Source organism: Apodemus sylvaticus, chromosome 2 (assembly GCF_947179515.1).
Source record: "Apodemus sylvaticus chromosome 2, mApoSyl1.1, whole genome shotgun sequence".
NCBI classification, from domain to species: Eukaryota; Metazoa; Chordata; class Mammalia; order Rodentia; family Muridae; genus Apodemus; species Apodemus sylvaticus.
In genome coordinates this window covers 73,147,926-73,171,019 of record NC_067473.1, presented here as the reverse complement: position 1 = coordinate 73,171,019, position 23,094 = coordinate 73,147,926, and the positions used below count along the sequence as shown (strand labels likewise).

Here is a 23,094-nt window from a genome sequence, read left to right as displayed (position 1 = left end):
AACTTCCATCTACTGCAGGAGAAGCTTCTCCAATGTGAGCTGGCCACAGCGCTGGTCTGTGGGGGTAGCAGTCCGTCATTAGGGGCCATCTTATTGCTGTGTTCCTTTAGAAAAATAGTAATAGTCTTTCTCCTAGGGCCCATGACCTAGCCAGTCCCAGGTTCAAGGCCACGTTAGCAGGATTAGATAGGGGTACCATCTAATGGAGTGGGCCTTTCTGCCAATTTTTAAAAAGTTATAGTTAAACTCATGCCATTTGTATCACCAGCTATTCCCAAGGCTATTGTTTCTTCTCCACAACCTGATGGTGAGACCCTATTGCTAAGGAAAAAATATGTTTTATGATATTTTCATTAATTCTTTGAGATGTCATATGGTGTGTTTTGATCATATTCACCTTCAACTCCTTCTTTTAACTCCTCTTCACAGAGCCATCCCACCTTTGTGCCCCAGGCTCTGTGTCCTCCAGTTTGTGCTGTCCATATGCTTCTGGGTCAGAAGTGTTCCACTGCAGTAAGATTGACTTACCAGGAGCCACTCCCTTAAAGAAAACAGTTCTCTCTCCACCAAAAGTCATCGATTGTTTGCTGTGTGGCTTTGAGTGTGGCTTGTAAAGGTGGGTCTGCGGGATGAGATAAACGCAGACTTCCAGGTGTTTGTGTTCTGTCTCAGCTGTAGAATAGGATGGGAGGGTGCTGCTGGTCATGAGGTGGTGACAGACAGGTGTGCAGAGTTGACTTAGGGCTGGGTCTCACAGGACAAAGCTGATGATTTCAGAGTACTGGAAAGTACACATGTCGGGGAGTGGCCATACAGCTTCAGAGATGTTTATGAGATATACATGAAGCAGATGGGGGTATAGCTCAGGGGTAGAGCATTTGACTGCAGATCAAGAGGTCCCTGGTTCAAATCCAGGTGCCCCCTTCTTATTGTCTTCTTTATATACAGGAGACCAAATGTGAAGTGTTAGTTAACACAGACTGTGTTCTCGTGTGCTCTGTATTCTGCTCAGGCCTGGTCTCTGTTCTCCTCTCTGAGAGGAGATAGTATACGACCCACTGTGAGGCCCATCCAGGTCACATGTGAGGCCCATCCAGGTCACATGTTGTGGCATAAGCTGCACTCCAAGGCTCTGTAAGGCTCACTTAGTGCAGAAGGTCACAGGGAGGAGTCCTATGAGGCTAAGGAGTGGCTTCTTCCTCTGGAAACTTTCCACAGCTGTCCCCTCTGGAAGTCCCTCCAGAGCCCTCTATAGGGTGCTCCTCAGTTCCAGTTTTCCCCTAACCTGTGGTTGGGCTCCTATTCCTTCTGAGGAAAGAGTTTGGCCCATGGATTTGACTATTTATACAAAGACTCTGAGGAAAATGGAACATGACTGATCGCTCTTTGTGTCTTTGCTGTGGCTGATAAGAGACCAGACTTAATGAGCTCCACGTGTGTTATTGAGTGAATAAATGATGGAGTGAAGTACTGAGCACCGCCACCCCTGATGTCCTGAAGGACGAAGTTCTCTCTGGGTTGCCAGTTTGGCTAATGAAGATTCAGAACCCACAGCTCTTGTCTTGACCATTTGTGAAAAGTTAATTCCACAGTTAAGTGTCTTTCCAGATCTGAAGCTGAGGTCTGCAGCACACCCAGAGATGGGGATGCATTGCGGCGGGCTAATCAAAGGTGGAGAGGAGAAATGTGAAGGGCAGAGTTAAATAGAAAAATCTTTCCAGGATCAAGATCAGTAGAGGAAGCAGTAGATCATGAACACAGAGCAAGCATGGGTGTGGTGCCAAGTTTGAAGATGTGCTAATGAGAGGCTACCTTACCTATAAAGTGGGGGTATAGCTCAGGGGTAGAGCATTTGACTGCAGATCAAGAGGTCCCTGGTTCAAATCCAGGTGCCCCCTTGCTTAAATATGATTTTGATACTTAACTTACCACATCCACCTTTAGCAAAACCTCAGTGAAGCTAGGAGATCTCCACTAGTTGACAGTTTCTTGAATAAACTGTATAGCCTCCCTCTCTGGGCTGCAAAACACAAAGTAATTTGATGTCTCCTATGAGTATGACTTATCCTTAAGAGAAATTAACAAAGCTCCCACACAAGGGCACAAACCCTAAAGGTTCTAAACCTACCCACTCCTTGAACACACCCCCACCTTCATTGACACAATGATCAGAAACAGAAAATGATGGAAGGCCAAAACACAAGAAAAATACCCATAAAGGACGATATGGGTTTCCATCCTAACTTTCTGCAAGTTCTTGGCACAATGGATGAATGTGAAATCCATAGGAAGTGTCAAAGAATTTTAACACCAAAGGGAAGATCTTTAAACCCTAGGCTACAAGGAGCAGTTGATATATACAGGACAATAAATCATCATGGTAGTCAACTTTTCAACAGCAGTACTTGACACTAAGAGATAATAAGAAACGTTTGTGGCTCCAGGACACCCCTGACCTAAAACTCAAAGGGAAATATCCCACACCTGGCACAGAAGTGTCTTCTTCAGCAATCTCTGGCTACTTGGATGAGCATAATCCCCTGAGTAGGGCAGTTCCAATTAAACTCTGTTGTCCCAAGACCCCAGGACAATACAGGGCATTGCCATCACTCTCAGTTGCCCATCAGAATATGCTAATGCCTGGGCCAATCAAGTTGGTTCTGCCCAGGAAGCGTCCCCCTTGTCGGCCTCCTTTGGTGGAACTGGCAGGTACTTTGTAAAGTCACCAACAGTCTTGCCCAGCTGAGGACTCTGTGAACCACAATAATGACCAGCATGGCAGGCTATGAGGCTGAAACCCCCATTGTTGGTTCAAAACACCACGTGTTCTAAGAACACACAGCAGGTAGGATAGGGTAGACCAGAAGCAAATGTCCTTAGTTCCCACTCAAGAAAACCTAAACCAGGTTCTCTGGGAACAGTACCTTAGGATGACCTACCTGTTCTCTAAAAAGCTCTAGGGATGTTTCAGATACACTCGTTTATACCTATTAATTATATACAAGCAACTTTACACTGCAGATGTGAAAAAACATTGGCTAAATCAGGCCCAACCACGACACAACTCGTAATGACCAAGCCACAGCAGAGTTCACATTAATGATTCAGGGACTCTTGTGCGGGCCTTCCTGAGCACGGACTGAGCAGCTTCCATTGTCTCCCATCTCCTCCCTCTCAGTCTCCATTTACAGAATCCCTCCATGTATCAGCAAAAGAAATAACCTGAAGAATGACTTCCGTTCTCAGAATTGTGGAGAAGTGAGAATCAGAGAGTGGATGGTCTCAGGAGAGTGACATGGCCAGCAGTGTGGCCGGCAGGGTACAGTCTGAGTCAGGGATTGCACGAACTGTAAGCAATTGCTCTGCCAGTGACTTACGCCCTGGTACCTGTGTAGACTCCTCTCATTAGCACCACATCCCTGCCCTGTCTCACCAGGGATGCTCTGTGATTTCCCACCTCCAGTGCCCTAGGGGACCTGACTCACCACTAATGAAAATTAGTATTAAAGGGAGACGGGGACACTGCAAATTCCCAACACTGGTGATCTGTGTGTGTATGCTTACAATTGCTTGTGTGGTATGTAGGTATGGGCATGTATGTTCCTCTGTGTGTGTGTGTGTGTGTGTGTGTGTGTGTGTGTGTGTTTCTGTGGGTATGCATGCATGTATAATATGTTTGTACATGAGAGCATGTGTTTACTACGGATTGTGTGTGAAGAAAGTCTGAGGTGTCAGACCTCACCTTCTGCTTTATTTGAAGCAGAGTCCCCCATATTGCTTAAACAGGGATGCACAGTCCAGGCTAACTCTCCATGAGCTTCCAGAAAGAGTCTCCTGTCTTCAACTCCCATCTTCCTGTACCACTGCTTGGATCACATATGATTGCCTACATGTCTGTCCTTCTCATGTGGGTTAGAAAAACATACATACAGATACACATCCACCTCAGATTCTCAGGACTGCGCAGCAAGTGCTAACGCCTGCTGAGCAGCACACTAGGCAACACTGTGGTAATTTGATTGTTTTCACTTTCGGTGTTATACAATCCTATGCACCCTGCAGAAATAGCTGAGGACACAGGGTCTGCATTCTCTCTCTGTGCCTCCAGCAAATGCCTCTGACTGTGGAGCTGTCCATGGTACGTGAAGGAGCTCCAGCCCTGTCAGGCTCTGCTCAGCTCTTCACACAGCACTGTAGCAAATGCTGTCTGTGAAAAGTTGGGGTCTTTGCTGGGAATATTGTTCTGTGGAGTGAAACTTCAAACACTGGAGCATTGTTGCCACAGCACAGATCCTGACCATTTAGAGCAGGTGCCAGCCAACAACCACCAGTAGATGCCCACCAGGCCAACGAGCAGCCTGGGACCCACAATCCCCAGCTCTGAGTAATCCACTGGAGGTTGCAGTTGATGCAGAAATCAGCCCACTCTTTATCCCACTTCCTTTAGGGACGTTGCCTACTGCCCACTGCACTTGCTGCGCTGCCTTCCTTCCATGCAGGGTTCTAGATGCAGAAACTGGTTCTTTCCACTGAAGTTGCCATGGCTAAGCATTAATGAAATCACTTCTCCTTCTAAATAAGCCTGAAGACTTGGTCACCTGAAAGATTAGAGATCCAAGGCGCACACACCAGCTGGGATGCATCTTACACTGGAGATCAAGTGGATGAGTGACAACAGATCTCCTCCCTCTGTGTGGTGAACCCCAACCACTGGGGTGTCTTCTCGCACGCGCACTGTATGTGGTATGAGAGGAACCTGGTAGGGCACAAGTGAGCAGGACAAAGTGAACGTGGCCTTTATTCTGGTGTCTGAGGCTACAAGCAGACTCATTTTGTCATACAGTCATATCACTGGGGACTTTAAACCCTGAACAGAGGATTTGTAGACTGAAGAACAAAGTGGAAACCAATGTAAGAGAATTGTCCACCAAGAAAAGAGAGACAAGACTAAAGGGGGAACCGTGAGACAGGACCAAAGGGCTGGAGCCTGGAGCAATGGCTTGATCCTTGAGAGCACATGTTGCTCTGTAGAGGACACAGGTTTGATTCCTAGCACCCACTTGGCACCTCACAATAATTTCTAAGTCCAGGTCCAAGAGATTTGAAATGCTTTTCTGATTCCCTTAGGCACCAGGAAACCACGTGTTGTACAGATACACATGCCGACTAAACAGTCATACACAGAAAATGTTTAAAAAAAAAAAAAAGACTAAAGGACAGGGTTTGGTGCTGCGCAGTGGGGAGAGGGGGACGAAGTGACCCACCTCAGAATAGCCCAACAGTCTCAGATCAGGATATCCCTCCACAATGTCAGGTTTATGGAGCAACTGATTAAGAACTCCTGAAATAGACACAGATCATTAAACATTGATGGGACTCTCACTTATGATTGATATCTGATGTTTGCAATGCACATTGATAGGGTCCTAGGAGGGACAGTGTTGGAGGTGACCTGTAAGCAGAACTCTATAGAGAGATGACAATTACAGGCTTGTAGATGAACGGAAGCAGCAGTGACACAGGTCTGGACACACCGGGCTCGTGTGGGACAGGCTTCATTTTTCTGGGATGCTCTTTGGCATGTAAGAGAATTTACTATGCATCACTTCAGTCAAATCAGTCTTCATAACGACCATCCAAGCTACACTGCTGTAGTGGCTATTCCTGGTTGTCAGCTTGACTATATCTGGAATGAACTACAATCCAGAATTGGAAGGCTCACCTGTGATCCTAATCTGGAGGCTCAGAGATACAAGTTTCTGACCTGGATCTTGGCATGGAGATCTTAAGGCATAATAGCTATGAATCCTAGAAGATTAAGACCAGGAGATCTCTGAGTTCAATGTCATCTGGGACAAAGCAAGTCCCAGATCCAGGCATGGTGGCACACACCTTTAATCTGGGCCACACCTTCTGCTGGAGACCTACATAAGGACATTGGAAGAAGGAAGATTCACTCTTCTTTGCCTGCTTGCCTTGTGGGACTGAGCAACTGCTAGATCCTTGGACTTCCATCCACAGCTGCTGCTGCCCATTTTGGGGGAGTTGGACTACAGACTGTGGGTCATCAACAAATTCCCTTACTGTATAGAGACTGCCCATGCATTCTGTGACTCGAGAGAATCCTGACTGATACAACTGCCAAGGTGTATCTGATGGGAAGGCTCTGGATTCTGGCCTCTCTATTCTCCTTGAACTGATTTATTCAAAGCCTCGTGCCACGGACAAAGATCTGTTTCACTTTTTCTAACAGCAAATGCTATCTGCATTGCCTCTGAATTCTCTTTATGAATCATCAGCTCTCATGGGAAGTGGAGCCCTTCTCATAGAATCTGTGACAAGAACAGCCTGTCACAAATAGCTCACACAGTCATCGCTTTACTCTGAAACAGCCTTTCAGCTCTGCAAGTCCATATATATCCTGCTGGGTCATCATGACAGGCATTTTACACACTTTCAGGACATTTCCAGCAGTGAGCATCCTGTATGTCCTGCACTTTGGAATCAAACCAGTCAACCCAATGGATGTTTCTGTGACATCCTAACGTGACAATCTTACAAAAGGAACAAATCGTCTTCCTAAGCAGAAAGAACACTCATCTGGCATCTCCTCAACAGCTGACGTTAGTGAGTTAGTGACTGTAAAGAGTTCAGCAGTCCCCTGATGATGTCTTCTGCCTCCTACAAGTCTGTCTTCAGGTAGCATTTCTCTGTGCTAGCACAGCCTCTGACTCACCACCTCCTTAGCCTGCCAACAGAGTCTTGAAATTCAGAATGCAGTTCCTCATTCCACGGGCACCTCTGGACCACACTGGACCATTGCTCATTGAGTCACGGGTACTGGAAAAGTGTGTTCTAGTTCCATCTCTGGTGCTATGATAAAAATGCCCTGAATGGAGGCAAGTGAGGGCGGACATGGTTAATGCTAACCCACAATTTCAGGTGACAGTCCCTTATTTCAGAGAAGTGAGGACAACAGGAACTTCAAGCAGTGAGTCACATCACTTCCATGGTTAAGAGCAGAGAAAAATGAGTGCATGCATGCTTCTCAGGGCTACGCTCACTCTCTACACTCACACTCCAGGATCCCTGCCTAGGGAATAGCGCTGCGTCTTCCAACATCCAGTGCCTTAGTCCTCAAGACAATCCCCTCCAGACATGCCCAGAGGCCAAATTTATCAGGAGACTTTATCCCTCATTGAGACTTTATTTCCAAGTGAGTCTACATTGTGTCAAATTGACAATTAAAACTAACTATCCCAGTGAGGATGAGGGAAAGAATACAGACGGCTGGACAGGACTCGGCAGAGATACGAGCTCTGCAGTGTGCAGTGGACTAACCACGTACCTTGGGGTGCCAGCCTTTGAGCCAGTGGATGCTTATAAGTGTAATCAATGGCAGTAAATGGGGGCACAATAACACTGATTCCAGAGGGCTCAGCTAATGAAGGCTTTCTAACATCATGGTGGCCTGCCTAAGATGAATGGTAAGTCAGTAACCAGACATAAATAAGGGGGCACCTGGATTTGAACCAGGGACCTCTTGATCTGCAGTCAAATGCTCGACCCCTGAGCTATACCCCCACTGGTACAAGTGTACACAGTTAATAATCTTCATCTCTGTGGTGATAAATTAGGACTGACTATAAAGTGAAATTACAGATGCTCACAGACCCACTTTCCAGAAGCTGCCAGACCTGACTGGTGAGATGCCTTCCTTGGCTCTGCAGCTCTCCAGGTCCATCCCTGAATAGCATCATCACCAAGAAAAGGAGAGGAGCAGCCTGCAGACCCTGAGTCCACGTCACACTGCTCTCCTGGGGTAGCTCTGAGCTGCCCTTCCACCTGAGCCCCCAGACACTCCTCTCTTCCTTCCCTGAAGACAGATGGGCTGTCTGTCACTCAGCGTTCTCACAGGGCCCTAGACAGCACTGTCAGCAGCAACACTGCAGGATCCCTCTCGGCCTGGTGCAGCAGCTCAGCCAGTCTCTACCCTCTGAGGATGAAGCAAGTGAGCAGTGGGCTCTGTGAAGAGACGCTCACAGGGAAAAACACCATCCACCCTACACAGACAGCCGGATTCTGTGATTGTCTCCTTCATTCTGAGCACTGGTTCACCAGAAAGACATTCCTTTCTTGCTGGACACTGGCAGTGCAGACACTCTGGCCAGTTCAAATATGGCGACCACAGCTCTGGCAGTCCTCGCCCTTCTCCCTGATTGCCTCTGCCTTTCTAAAAAAACACTAGATTACATCTCTTTTTTCTTTTTTTTTTCCTTCAGGGTTTCAAAGGAATTTTTATTCACTATTTTTGATGACTATAAATAAGTGTTTCCACTATGGAAAAGAAAGTCAGCCCAGTACATTTTCATGAGAGGGGAATGGATTTCTGAAGTCATGTTCCATGGGGTCAAAACTTGGAGGAAAAAAAATATTTAAAAAAAAAAAAACCTGAAGGTTGGAATTCAATTCTTTATAAAGTCCCTTGTAAAAACAAAACAAGATAAAAACAAACCTTAAAGAGTAGGACAAACTTTTAAAAAAAGAAAAGGAAAGAAAAAAAGACACAGTGATTCAGGGCTTCTCCTCAGACTTCTCTTCAGCCTCGTCTCCAGCCTCCCTCACTGAACGCGCTTCCAGCTTCTCAGCCACCTTTTCGGCATTATCATTTTTGCCTGGTTCTTTCTTTTCTTTCTCTCCAATTTCTTTCCTGCATTCTTCAAACTTTGTTTTGAACTTTTGTGCATTCTCAGCATTTAAGAAGCGGACGGTGAACAGCAAGCCGCCGTGGGTTCCGGACGCAGGCTCGGGCACCACCACATTCGGCTCCATCACCGTGTGATGATGCAGCGGTTGGCGCATAGCTTCATGGTTTTGTCCCTCCTCGTGAGAAGGCGGATGGTCCTTGTCCTTATGCTTCCGAGGCTGACATCTGCAGTGCCTCGCTCCTTCCACCCTGGGAGGTCAGTCTCTGAAGCTTTGCACGCGTCTTAAAAGTTCCTCTTCGTCTTCCTCCGGCGTTTTAATTTCTTGCTCAGGAAGAGAAACTATTGGTTCGAACTGGGTCTTGGACTCATCTGCGTTCTCTGTGGAAGTATCATGGTCCTCGTGACTGTCCTTGGCGGCCGCCATGTGGGCGCAGGGGGCAGCTGGCTCGGCAGCCTCTGGGTGGCTAGTGGCAGCATCTGACGCCGGCTTCTCCCTGCCGTCCACTTCCCTCGGCCACCCCCACCCCCACCTTCGCAACACACACACCCAAACCCTGACCCCTCACCCCTGACCCCAGCAGCGGGAAACGCCTAGATTTTATTTCTAAACCTAGCCACCAAAGTCTATTTCCTCCTCTTGAGATTGACCACCAAGGTATCAAAGTATTGAACTTGGCTCACCTAAGTAACATTGCTAATTAAAATTATATAGCTCATCCTAGCGGGTTTACCATTTTACCTTTTATTTATTTATTTACTTACCTACTTACTTATTTTTACTTATCTAATGAATGAGTGCTCTGCTGCATATACATCTACAGGCCAGAAGAGGGCATCAGATCCCCTTGGAGATGGTTGTGAGCCACCATGTGGTTGCTGGGAATTGAACTCAGGACCCTCTGGAAGAGCAGCCAGTGCTCTTAACCACTGAGCCATCTCTCCAGCCGCCCATCTTACCTTTGTAAACCATCATTTGCCCATGGACCTCGTCTTTCTCCCCTCTATCCAAAGACAGTTTTTGGTCCCTCCTGGTCACAGATCATTGCCCCCTTCCCTTATTCCTTCCCCTTCTCTCTTGTCCCCTATCTCCTGACTTGACCCCTCATCCCCTGCCCTCTGTCCCTCTGGGGCAAATAAATGTTCTTTGTGCTAAGAACATGGTCTTGGCATGTCTTGAGGTGATTTCAAGGTCCCACTATAATGGCTGTGCCTGAAAAATCTCAGAAGAATTCTCTGTGGTAGTCCGCGCCTTCTCTTTAACACACCAACAGACCAGAGAAAACAGATATATTCAGGAAGACAGAAGACAGATAAGAATGGGAGGGACATTGTGTGTGTAAAAGGAAGGAGGCAGCTGTCCATCCGCACGACGGGCTGGCCTGCAGGAGGCATGGCCCAGGTTAAAAGTAGGTCACGCCTCAAAAGATCTAGATTAAAAGTGGGTCTTCATACTTCATATGACTTATTTAAGAAAAACTCTTGAAAACCTACATGGAAGTTTACACCTGTCTATAACTCCAGTTCCAAAGAATCCAGTGCCCTCACACAGACATGCGTGCAAAGCATCCATCAATGCTTAAAATAAAAATAAAGAAAAATCCCTCACAGGTGTACCAAGCTGCTTAGTTTATAGTTAATTCCAGACGTACTGAAACTGAGAACCGAGAACAGTCATCACCGTGTTCTGTCCTTCCCTCCATGATTCTCCCCTCTGCACGCCTCGCCAAACTCCAGGCTCAGACCAGGACACAACCCCCCCCCCCCCCGACTTCACTCTATCTAAGCTATACCCATCCTATAGGCCCAACCTGGCCCACACATCCTGAGATCTGTCCCTGCCTGATCTGTCCATATCAGACACAGAACTAACAAAAAAAGTTTGCACGCCCAGATCTCATAAAAACGTAAACAGGCCAGGTGGTGGTGGTGCACGTGGATCTCTGAGTTCGAGGCCAGCCTGGTCTACAGAGTGAGTTCCAGGACAGCCAGAGCTACACAGAGAAATCCTATCTCAAAAAAAAAACAAAAACAAACATAAACAGTATGAAAACTCAAAGCAGTACCTGCCCCTCACAAAAATATCCATCAGTCCTATAGAAATGTTCACCAAAGAGAATCGCCCAGATGAGTCCTCAGGACCCAGGACTAAAAAGAACAACCACAGCAAGAAGCCCTCAGCAGACCTAGCCCTCTACCTCAGCCTTCCCAGCCTCTGGACCTGTGAGACATACACCTCTGTCTTTGCAAATTCACTATCACAGAGCCCTCCATTACACCACCACATGTAGGGCAAAGGCCCCAGCCTGACCTCACTCCTGAATCAATGTCCTCGTGTCAGCTCAACATTGCATCTTGAATATTTAGTGAGCAATTCTAATTTTGCATTTCCCAAGCCACAGAGATCCTCTTCCCCAACCTTCTCCTCTTCAAGTCTTCTCCCTTCTCATGAAGTGATTACTCTAGCCTTCTAGCTGTCCAGTTATCTAAACTAAAATGTGGGGGTTGCAGACTTTGTACCCAATCCATGGGTTTATTGGCAAACTCTTGGTACTTCACATACAGGCTCTGGAGAAGCTGGCCCTGCCTGCTTTCCACGGGTGATTAAATAAAGATGTGTGAGACACTTGTGTCACTTTATCTGACATAAGTACCTCTCAGTACTTCTATGTGGAAACAAGTCCACATAGAAGAAAATAGTTCAAAGCTACTCACAGCAGACATCCATACTTGGGTTCCTCCTTTCTTCCAAGCAGAGTCTATATCCCAGCACCTAGTGGGAAAGAAAGGTAGGTTCCAATACCAAGGTTATAGACAAAAGCAATAGGTACAGAATATAACTGGATTAGGACACACAGACCTGTGATCTCTGGTCAGATGCCCTAATCCTGTGCTGTTACCCCTGTGCATGGATGTCTTTAGCTCAGTTTTCCTTTGTGTGGTAACACGCAGACCCCGCCAGGCTTGCTTCCTCGAAGCTGCTAGACATGACCAGCAAGATGGCGTCCCTCAGCTCTAACCCTTCCCAGGCCTGCCCTTGATGAAGTCAAGGGGGAAGGAAAGGCACCCCCTGTAGACCCCAAGTTCATTTCACACTGCTGCCCTGGGTTAGCTCAAGAGCTGACCAACTCTCTCCTGCCTTAGCTCCCAGGCACACATCCCCTCCTTCCAGAGTGCAGAATGGGCTATCGCTGAGAGGTTTTCAGTGCCTTAGTTGGCCCTGGTAACAATGGCACTCCAGAATCCCTCCCGGCCCTGGGAGAGCAGCTGAGCCAGGCTCCTGGCCACTGGCGTAGAAGAAATACACAGTGTCCCTGACACAGGAGAAAGCAACTCACGTGGACACACGTGCCCTAGAAAGAAAACCTGGTTTGCTGATTGCCTCCCTAAGTCTGACGACCAACATCCAAACTGCTGCGTATGGCAAGAGGAGAATGGAAATACCTTAGGGTTAGCTGCTCTCTGCTCCTGGGAAGTTGGCTCTCGGCATAGCTATCTTCTCTGGCCTAAAAAACTGTCGCCCGCAAACCCTGCCTACTCTCTGAGAGTTCAATACACTCAGAGAAATTACAAATATACAGACGGAAGCCGGATGCTATGAATAGGAGGGACATTCAAACTACAGAAAGAGATAGGAGACAGTTACCCATCTACATGACATGTGACCAAAGGCTGGCCTGTTGCTACCAACTCTACCAAGGACCATAATGAGAATGAAAGAAAAGTAGAACTCAATATAACAATAACTCATATGAGTAAAAAGGAAAGTAATTAAACAAAACCCCAAAACCAAAACAAAACAGCAGGCAGGAGACACCTGGGCTTGAACTGGAAGCTCAGTAACCACATCCAAATGTTCTACCCCGGGCTACATCTCACTGCCCTACTATGAGGGCACTAAATTCTCTTTATACTCACAGATACACAGCATTACACATAACAGGTAGGACATTTCTACTTCTCTCTAGAGACTTGGTAAGACTGGTCAGGATACTTCCAACCTCAATCCAAAAAGATCCTTCTCAATCTGCAGTGACCTCAGCTCTCCCCTCTGACATGTCTCTGCATCTCTCTACATGTCCCCAGGCTATGGGAATAGCAGGAATATAGTCTATATAAAATACCACCACAGCTGCTATAGGATTTCCTCATGTTATACACCACAAAACCTCAGTTGTAAGGTACCGTGTCTAATGAGACTTCTTCAGTAACTCCATTCAAACACATCTCCCCAGCCTGAGGGTCTATACATTCCCTTGACCTGATTGGACAATGAAGGAGTTCAGAGAACCGCCATGAAGACAGCATAGAACAGGGACCACAGAGGGGCTCTGTGGAGACAGCTCTACTGTGAACTTTCTCCCCACTACACGAATGTGTCCACTGTATATCAAAATAGCTTCCACAATTATTTTTCAATGGTAAAAATATTGCTTTTAAATTTTAATCATTAAAAAAAGAAATTTCTCAATTCTCTGTGTTTCTCTCCTGCCACCTACACACAGCCACTTTCCATAGTTTGGGTTGTTTCTTCTATAGTTTTAGCCTTATGAAAGGAAATAAATAAAATCAGTGTGGTGATAAGCTTCATCTAAAACAAACAGGTTTAGAAATCACTAACACACTTCTGTAGGTAAGAGTTAGAACTCATATAAACCCATCCAGTCTTGTTTTTTAAATGTATTCATATACATCTCAACTTTAAGTTGAATTGTCTTTTTCTTTATTATGATTAGTTAAGAGTGCTCATAGCTCATCTACACCATGCTGAGTAAAACAAAGAAATCTGGTAGGACTTTATTTTCCTGGAGTTAGCCATAGCTGTTCTATTTAGCTTTAATTGTCAACTTTACATAACCTGGTATCATCAGAGAGGAAGCTTCACTTGTGGAATTACCTAGACAAGATTGGCCTCCATCATATCTTTCTGTGATTTTCATTAATTGTTTCTTTTTCTTTCCAATATTATGATGTAGGGTACTCCTTTGATTGTAGGAAGGGCGGTACCATTCCCTAGGTAGGTGGTCCTGGCCTATATAAGGTAGGGAGCTGTGGTGAGACTGCAGAAGACAGAGAGAAAGGATTATAGGACTCAGAGGGATCAAGAATACCACAAGAACAGGACCCACAGAATCAACTAAGCATGGCTCATCATGACTCACAGACTGAACCCACAATCACAGAGCCTGCAGAGGTCTGACCCAGGTCCTCTGTGTGTGTGTTATGGTTGTGTATCTTGGTGTTCTCTGGGGCTGTCTCTGACACTTTGGGCTGCTTTGGGGACCCTTTTATTCTTACTGAGTTGCCTCATCCTAACCTTGATATTAGGATTTGTGCCTAGTCTTGTTATAGGCTTAGTCTTGTTGTATCGTCTTTGGTTAATAGGAGGCCTGCTCTTTTTTTTTTTTAAAGAGGAAACAAGAGGAATGAATTTGGGAAAGAGGAGATGTGGAGGGAAGGGACTTGGAAGAGAGGAGGGAGGGGAAAGTGCAGTCAGGATGTAATATGTGAGAGAAGAATTTTTAAAAGGAAAAGAACAAGAAAGGAAGCTGAGCGTGGGTCTGCGAGCAGCCCACAGGCAGTGTCCTTCCGTGCTTTCTGCTTTTGAGTTCCCGCCTGAGTTCTTGATGGCCTTCTGTATGATGGACTGTTACTTAGAACTGCAAGCCAAGTAAACCCTTCCCTGTCCTAAGTGTTTTCACAGCACCACAGCAGTAACTAGGATTCCTCGTGTTTACAACTGCCTTGTCTCCCCTGAGTATCTCCTCAACCTGTGAGAGCTCTTTGAAGTGCCCGTCAGAACGATTCTCCATAAAGGAAAGGATCAGATCCACTTCCTGTGTTCCTGTAGTGAGCTCCTGCTCACTTAGTACTGATTACACCAAGCAGTTCCCTGTTCAATCAAGGCCCCATGTTGTCTTCGCCTTCACTAAGACAATTTCTCTCTTATGTGTGGAAGCTCCTCTTTCCCATATCTCTAGTGTTGACTTTAAAAAAACAAAAAACAGACAACAAACAACAACAACAGAAGCCTTCCTCTGGTTGCTTTCTGTAAGAGGTGAGCAGAGGAAATTGTTCAAGACTGCCCATGCTTGATGGTGCTGCTTCCTTCCCATCGATGAGCTTGATGTGCAGTCTGGAGGGCAGAGAATACACGCCAGGGCCTTCCTCATCTGAACTGCTTCCTGGCATCTTCTAGTGTCTAGCATTGCTGTTGAAGGTTTAGCCATTGTGATTTCCTATGTGTGTGTCTCCTGCTTCTCTCCCTGGTTATATTTTTAAGAGCTTCCTTTGGCTCTGGTGCTCTTTGCTATGCATTTTAATAGTGTTGGTGGTGTTCATTTTTTATCTACTGTGCTCAGAAGTAAAAGGATATTTTCTAATGGAAAATCTTGCCTTTTGTTATGAGAAAGTTTATTGGATTTTGTCTCTCTGTCATTTTATCTATTATTTTCATTAGTTTTAGTTTCAATTGATTTTCAGTCATGTGTACTACTCCTGTGTCTATGTGTAGATATATGCACGTGTGTGCAGGTGCCTGTAAAATCCAGAGAAGATATCAGTTCCCCTGAAGCTGGAGTTACAGATCATTTGTGAGCTATGAATCGAACTCTGGTCCTGTTCAAGAAAATTTCTATACTCTTAACATGAGCTTTTTTTTAATATCTTAGTTTTAAACACTGCTTTTAATATTTTTATTACTTTTTTGTCCTTTCAATTTATTATTGAAAATAATTTATTATTTTGGAAAATTCCCTTAATATTTTCTATATCTTATTTCTTCTAATTTCTAAGAGTTTTGCTTTTTTTGGATTTTGGGGTTTTTTTTCGAGACAGGATTTCTCTGTATAGCCCTGGCTGTCCTGGAACTCACTCTGTAGACCAGACTGGCCTCGAACTCAGAAATCTGCCTGACTCTGCCTCCCAGAGTGCTGGGATTACAGGTATGCGCCACCACCGCCCGGCTCGAGTGCCACTTAATATAGGAAGCTCTTTGTCTTCCATGTGTGATATACTTCCTATCTTTAGGGTATCAGGTTCTTTGAAGCTTCCCTCCCTGTCTAACCAGTTAACAGGTAGACCAGTAGCCTGGAAATCTCCCCATATAGCAATCACAACCAATTAGATGCTCTTTCTTCAAAATTCTTAACATAATAGAAACCTAAAAAAAGAAGCTGCCAGCAGGTGAGAATGACAAGAATGCAAAGAAAGGCCATTAGAGATACACCTTGAAATTATACGTGAGGAGAGACTCCTGTGGAGTGGGGCCAATGCCTTTAGAGGAACAATCAAACTACTGATCACGGTGCATCAGTGAGCTTCTGCCTTGGAAGAGCCATAGGCTCCGATCCTAAAGCTTCATCAGTAAGTTCAGGGCCCACATTCAGGCTCCACAGATGCCCTGTGCTGGAGCCTGAGATCCTGCACTCCTATACTAGGACCAAGGCCATCAGGAGTTAGCTGGATGCCCCACAGTAGCGTCCACTCAGTCTCAGTGGGAGCAGAGTGTTATTTGTGATTCATCTTTCTGAAACTTTTGGATTTTCTACCTTTAGTAATTACTTTTCTTCTGTGACCAAACATCTGACAAAAGCAAGTTAGGGAAAGAAGGGGTTATTTTGGCTCATGGTTGTAGGAGAAACAGTTCTTCAAGGCAGGGATGCATGGTGGGAATAATGTGAGGTGGTCATATTACCTCACAGTCAGGAAGCAGAGAGACATAGTTCCTAGCACTCAAAAGCTTTTTTTTTAACTCTTCCCTTTCATATTCATTCAAGGAAACCATGGAAACCAGGGTCAACCAGAGCCATGGAATGGTTCTGCTCATATTCTGGAAAAATCTTCCCTCCTCTGTTAAACCTCTCAGAAACCTTAAGATATGCCAGAGTCCTTGGTGATTCTAAATCCAGTCAAGTTGGTCATTGAAATTAACCATCACACTCACAAAGTCTCAGTGACATTTCTGACAAACTCTGGGTCATTCCAATAATAGGATGATGGTCTGCCCTGCCTAATGCGGTAGGGGGATCCTCTGCATAGCACTAGAATGGTTCAGAGAATCTGGAGAGGATAACCCAGAGTGGAACTGGCTGGGAGACTCTTTGGAAACCACCTAAATCAGGATAGAACCTAACCCCCGACAGAGCCCTCCTCTCTAGACACTGTCCCAGACATCTGGAAATGATGGAGATTGGCTCCATCCCATGATCCCTCTGTGATCACATGATCCCTCTGTGATCACATGATCCCTCTGTGATCACATGATCCCTCTCGTGATTACCCACCTCAGCACTAGCGCACGAACAGCACAGACATGTGGGCATGAATGAAGCCTTGGTACCTAAGCCAAAATAAACATGTCTTTCTTTCCATTCTCTCTCTCAGGAATTTGGTCACAGACACAACCCTGAACTGTCCACAAAGGAGAGCCCAGCTTCCCTCTGCCGCTAGGGCTCTCAGCACAAGTGCTGGGCTTCTGTCTCCCTTCTCCCTCTTCTGGGAGGAGTGGTGTTGTTATGTTTAACTCAGTGTGTTCTGTATACCTGAACTCTTTTTTTATGATATATTTATGTGAGTACACTTCCATTCTCTTCACACATACCAGAAGAAGGCATCAGATCCTGTTACAGATGGTTGTGAGCCACCATGTGGTTGCTGGGAATTGAACTCAGGACCTCTGGAAGAGCAGTCAGTGTTATTAACTGCTGAGCCATCTCCCCAGCCTCCTCCCTGAACACTTACAAGTGGTATACATTTCAGAACCATAACTCTTAGTGATGAATCTATTGAACAACTAGGAGCTAAATTTGTCACTCCTGGAGGTTATCTGATGTCCCCATGATGTGGGAGAATGAGAAGAAGGAAGGATGTGATTGCAAGTTAAGCTTCTAGGGCCCTAGCTCAGATCTCACAAGTCACAAAGTCTGAGGGCTCTGGGTAATCTACACATATCACCACACTATCAGACACTAAACCCACATACTCAGCAACCTTTCAATGTACACTTCCATATTGTATTCCCGAAAAGAGAGACTAGAACAGACTGTTTGCCTACGTCTATATAATGCTTGGTAACTTGATCCTGTTCTAGAACTACTTTTGTAGTTTCCATTGCCCCAGCTCTGGAGATTGGATGAGACTTTTTTCTACCAAATCGAGTCTGCCTCTCTATTTCTCCTCCCCCCTCCCCCCCCACCCCTCTACACTCTCTATTACTACTCCTCAACCCGGAAAATGGCAAAGTCTGTATAGGGCAATAAACTTCCAGAGGGAATAGTGCTGGATTTGAACCAGGGGCCTCTTGATCTGCAGTCAAATGCCTTACCCTGAGCCATGCCACCAACCATTTAGTGAGTACGAAACAAATACCCTTTCAATTGTATTGCAATACCTTTATCTAAGGAATTGGTATATGCAAATGAGTGGACATATGTTTTTTTTTCATTTGAGTGCCAAGGAATCCCGTGGCTGAAGTGCATTGGATCGTTTCCTAACAGTGCAATGCTGACATGCACTTACCCACCATCCTCTCCACAGTGGAATGGAGGCAAGGCACATAAGGTCTGGCATGCACAGCGGCAGGCTATTCCAGATGGGAATAACGGATACAGCTGCTTAAAGAAGAGAAGAACCAAAATGAATTAAAACGTTAGGAACAGAAACGCCTCTTTATAAATACAATGTAAAACCAAGACCTTTTATGTCTTAAGACAAAATAAAATAAAAACTCATGAAAGAGAGTCCAGATCACTTCAAACTGAAAACAGAAAGACACTACAATGAATTGTCCTCACAGGCAAAGTGAGGAAAATGAAGCTAATGACGATTTATTTGTTTTTATATAATATGTATAAGTGTTTTGTCTGCACACATGTGCAGTGCTCCTAGAGGCCAAAATAGGGTATCCTATCCTCTGGAACTGGAGTTACCGTTGTTATCCATGATGGGAACCAAACCTGGGTCCTCAGGAAGAACAGCCCTGTGCTCTTAATACTGAGCTGTCTCCCGACCCCATTTACAAATTTCTTGTAACTATCCTATAACTTCTATATCAAATATTCAAAGTATTAAAACTAAATCATCTGGATTTCCCTCCTTAAGTTTATAGTAAATTATCAAATTCCTATTGAATGCACTGTTTTTTCTGTGTCTATGTGTGTGGAATGTGTACATGTTGGGTGCAAGGGGTCTTCCTCTATCACTGCTCTCTTGTTCTGAGAGACCGATGCCTCTAGGTGGCAAACCAGGGCTTGCTTCAAGAGATCCAAGCATCTCTGCCCCACCTCTGGTGCTCCCCTGGGTTCTGAACTCCTGTCCTCATGCTTCAGAGCAGGAATTTTACCAAGCCATGTCCCCAGCCCCTGCCCTCTCTGTATGACAGCATGCTCTTCTGGTACATACATACATACATACATACATACATACATACATACATACACACATACATACATACGCTGGTGGCGTATCAGATAATCGCAGTTCCCATGTCAGATGAGTGACTTGCTGTTTCACTCATACACGCCTCTAATGTGAGATGCCAGGCATCTTTCCAGCAGTTTATTTTAATCAGCTTATTACGTGACGGAATCACTTTAGTGCCATGTGGCATGATGGATTTAAATTATTGTTTAGCTCACAGCTACACGGAGAAATGTTTGACTTTTAAAGTCCTGCAGGAGATGGGACTCTCTAGAAAACCAGGAATGAGTGCAGTCGTAGGCCCTCAGAACCTGGCAGAGATGGCTCTGAGTTTCAGGGTCTTTTTTTTTTTTTTTTTTTTTAGTTCTTTTAGCTTTAATATTTCTCTGAATCCATTTCAGTATTCTATTCTGAAGTAATGTCACACTGAGAGCTCCTCCCTTCCCCACGTCCTCTTTGACTCTCTGTGCTGATGGTGCAAACATCACTCCTGCAAACATAGTAAACGAGTCCTAAAATTTGTGGGGCTTTCTTCAAGAAATGTGTCAAGCACCAACCCAACAGAGAAACATGGTGCCAGAAAGACAAGGATTTTCTGCCCAGGAAAAGGCCAGTTTTAAGAGGAAACCATGGAGAAGGAGGATATCTAAGCCTGCTTTCTTAAAAAAGAAGAAAACTTCAAACAAGATCATCCAGAATGGTGGGTATTCACTGTGAGCAAGGGTCTGGAGAGACGGCTCAATGGATAAGAGCACTTGCTGTTCTTACAAATAGCTCTTGTTCAATTCCTGGCTCACAACTGTCGGTAATTCCAGTCACTGGGGGTCCCACACACCACAAACACAGGTGGCATACAAATATACAAGCAGGCTAAACACGCATGCTCAGTAAGATGGGAAAGGATGGGATGCATGCATGTTTCAGTGGTTAACAGCGTGTGCATGTTCTCAGCACCCACCAACAGCAGCTCACGAACATCCTTAACCCTAGGAATCCAAGCTCCTCAGGCACATGGTGCACACACACAGGCAGGACCAAGCGACCCAGTTCTCTGCCACCTTTCTTGTGAAGACAAAGAAATCACAGATACGTTCATTTCATAATTTAGTCTCTGGGAGGGAATAACTATCAAAGGGAAAGTACTCTGAGTTTCCTTGGGCCTTTCCACATTCTTGGGTTTCATCCAATGCCCGTCCATTTCCAGTGCTGGCCCGGCATCAGGAAAAGTCATTGCTAAGGCTAGTTGCAGCCCATCCCACCTCCCAGCAGGTGAGAACTCTGCACATACATTGCTAGGGACCTGCCTCAGCAACGTGAGCAAGACTCTGGGGAATCAAACCCAGGTCCTCGTGCTTGCAAGGCAACTGCTTTACCAACTGAGCCATTCCACCAAGGTCCAACCCGGGCTTTCTTTATACTGTTTTGAAGGCATTTGAATGAGCTGTAGTTTGTGTACACATGTGAGTGCAGATGTAAATAAACCACAGTCATATGGAGGTCAAAGGACAACTTCCAGCAATCAGTTATCTCCTTCCACTGTGTTTTGAGGAAAGGATTTCTGTTGTTTCCTCTGACAGACAGTATGAGCCAGGCTCTGGCTGATTCTTCTGCCTGTGCCTCCCATCTCACTACAGGGATGCTAGGGTTACCGAAGTCTGCCTCTGCATCCTATGTTTCATTTTGTCCAATATTTAATAAGACTTTTAAATACTTTTTAAATTTTTTATTGGTTATTTTATTTATTTACATTTTAAATGTTATCCCCCTTCTTGATTTCCCCTCCACAACCCCCCATCCCCCTTCCCCCTGCTTCTATGAGGGTGTTCTCCCACCCACCCACTCCTCCCTCACTGCCCTAGCATTTTTCTATGCTGGGGCATTAAGACTTCACAGGACCTAGGGCCTCCCCTCCCTTTGATGCCAGATAAGCCCATCCTCTTCTACATATGCAGCTGAAGCCAAGGGTCCCTCCATCTGGTTGGTGGTTTAGTCCCTGGGAACTCCGCGGGGAGTGGGGGTCTGGTTAGTTGATATTGCTGTTCTTCCTATGGGGTTGCAAACTCCTTCAGCTCCTTCAGTCCTTCCCCTAACTCCTCCATTGTGGTCCCCATGCTCAGTCCTATGGTTGGCTTCAAGCATCCGCATTTTTATCAGAAAAGCTCTGACAGCCTCTCAGGAGACATCCATATCAGGCTCCTGTCAGCAAGCATTTCTTGGCATCAACAATAGTGACCGGATTTGGTGGCTGCACGTGGATGGATTCCCAGGTGGGGCAGTCTCTGGATGGCCCTTCTTCAGTCTCTGTTCCACTCTTTGTCCCTGTATTTCCTTTAGACGGGAGCGATTCTGGGTTAAAACTTTTGAGAAGGGTGAGTTGCCCCGTCCCTCAACCAGGCACCATGCCTAACTTCTTAATATGGTCTCTCTCCCCTTTGTTGGATATTTTAGCTAAGTGACTTCTAGAAAGTAAACTCAGGATTGAGACATCTCCTGGCCCAATAGATTCTCTATAGATACCTACTGTATCTACATTAGAACACAAATCTCTGCACTGTGGATATATGCCTTAAACTGTGAGAGCAAAGGCAGGAGAAGGTTGTGGACTTCCCAGGTCCTGACTGGACAATGAAGGAGTTCTGAGAACCATCATGAGTACACCTCAGAATGAGGACCGCAAAGGGCCTCGACTGAGACAGCCGTACTGTGACCTTTATTTCACTACATGAATATGCCCACCGTTTATTGTGGTGTTTGAATAAGAATGGCCCACAGGCTCATATATTTTAATGCTTAGTCACTTAGAAAGGATTTGGAAGATTCGGAGGTGTGGCCTTGTTGGAAGAAGTTTGTCACTCAGGGCAGATTTGAGGTTTTAAAAGCCCATGCCAAAACCAGAGCAGACAAGTGCCCCACCCCCACCCCCCTCAGTCTATGAATCAGGAGGTAGTACTCACTAATACTACCACTCCAGCACCAGACTGCATGTTTCCACTATTATAATAATGAACTCACCTCTAAAACTGTACGCAAACACCAATTAATTGTTTTATGAGTTGCCTTGGTCATGGTGTCTCTTCACAGCAACAGAATCCTGACTAAGACATGGGTTGGTACCAGGATAGTGAGGTATTGCTGTGACAGGCCTGCCCATCCTGCCTGTTGATGGAATGTGTACTTTGGACTTTGGATTGGGAAAGCAGTTGAATGTTTTAATCAGGGTTTACTGAGTCATACTTTTAGGAGCATAGAAGACAGAGATGAGGGAAAATCAAACTGTGGGAGCCAAGCTCTCAAGAAATTCAGAGGGGAAGAATATTAGCAAGTGCCCTAGAGACTATTCTTATGATAACTTGGCAAAGAATGTGACTACTCTTTGTCCTTGTTCTAAAAATCTACCTGAGACTAAACTGAAAACCTTTGGATTAGTGGCATTGGCAAAGGAGATTTCAAGACAGCCTAGTATTAATGTTCACTTGGTTAGTAATGGTCACTCTTATACTGATCCACAATTAAAAGGAGAAAGCTAAGGAAGAAAAAATATAAAATATACAGTTTGTGTGAGAGGAACACTAAAGAGATGCACTGTTAGAACCAAGTTCAATGCTCAAGGAGATTAAAAAGTTTAAAGAAAAGCTTGATGCTAAATGATGTAAAAGTCATGGCAAGACCCCACCCAGTACACTTCCAATTTGTGCAAAAAAAAAAAAAAATTAAAAGGGCTTAAGCAGCAAAGGAAGCCATCAAAAGCAGAAAGCTGAGGGAGGGGCCAAGTTTCCGATCTATCAAGCAGCAGAACTTGTCTGCCCTTGGGTCACCTGGTTCTGGCTTTAGAGTCAATGGATACAAAAAATGGACTCTTTCTCCGTGGCTAAAGAAAGCCACTGAGGCCACACATATATCAAGAGCACCCCTGCATGGAAACCCAGAAAGGCCACTGTGTGAAACTATAAAAGTGAATCCTGGATTTTAT

At 45.3% G+C, this 23,094-nt stretch overlaps 3 non-coding genes and 1 pseudogene across 3 annotated transcripts; 2 read left to right on the top strand and 2 right to left on the bottom strand.

Moving 5' to 3' along the window:
- The first annotated feature begins 852 nt into the window (after positions 1-852).
- Positions 853-924, top strand: Trnac-gca (transfer RNA cysteine (anticodon GCA)). Its single transcript has one exon. It is a non-coding gene; the product is annotated as a tRNA-Cys (tRNA).
- Positions 925-1,826: 902 nt separating this feature from the next.
- On the top strand, positions 1,827-1,898 carry Trnac-gca (transfer RNA cysteine (anticodon GCA)). Its single transcript has one exon. It is a non-coding gene; the product is annotated as a tRNA-Cys (tRNA).
- Positions 1,899-7,512: 5,614 nt separating this feature from the next.
- On the bottom strand, positions 7,513-7,584 carry Trnac-gca (transfer RNA cysteine (anticodon GCA)). The gene has a single exon. It is a non-coding gene; the product is annotated as a tRNA-Cys (tRNA).
- Positions 7,585-8,574: 990 nt separating this feature from the next.
- On the bottom strand, positions 8,575-9,132 carry LOC127677915 (ran-specific GTPase-activating protein-like; annotated as a pseudogene).
- Between the last annotated feature and the right edge of the window lie 13,962 nt (positions 9,133-23,094).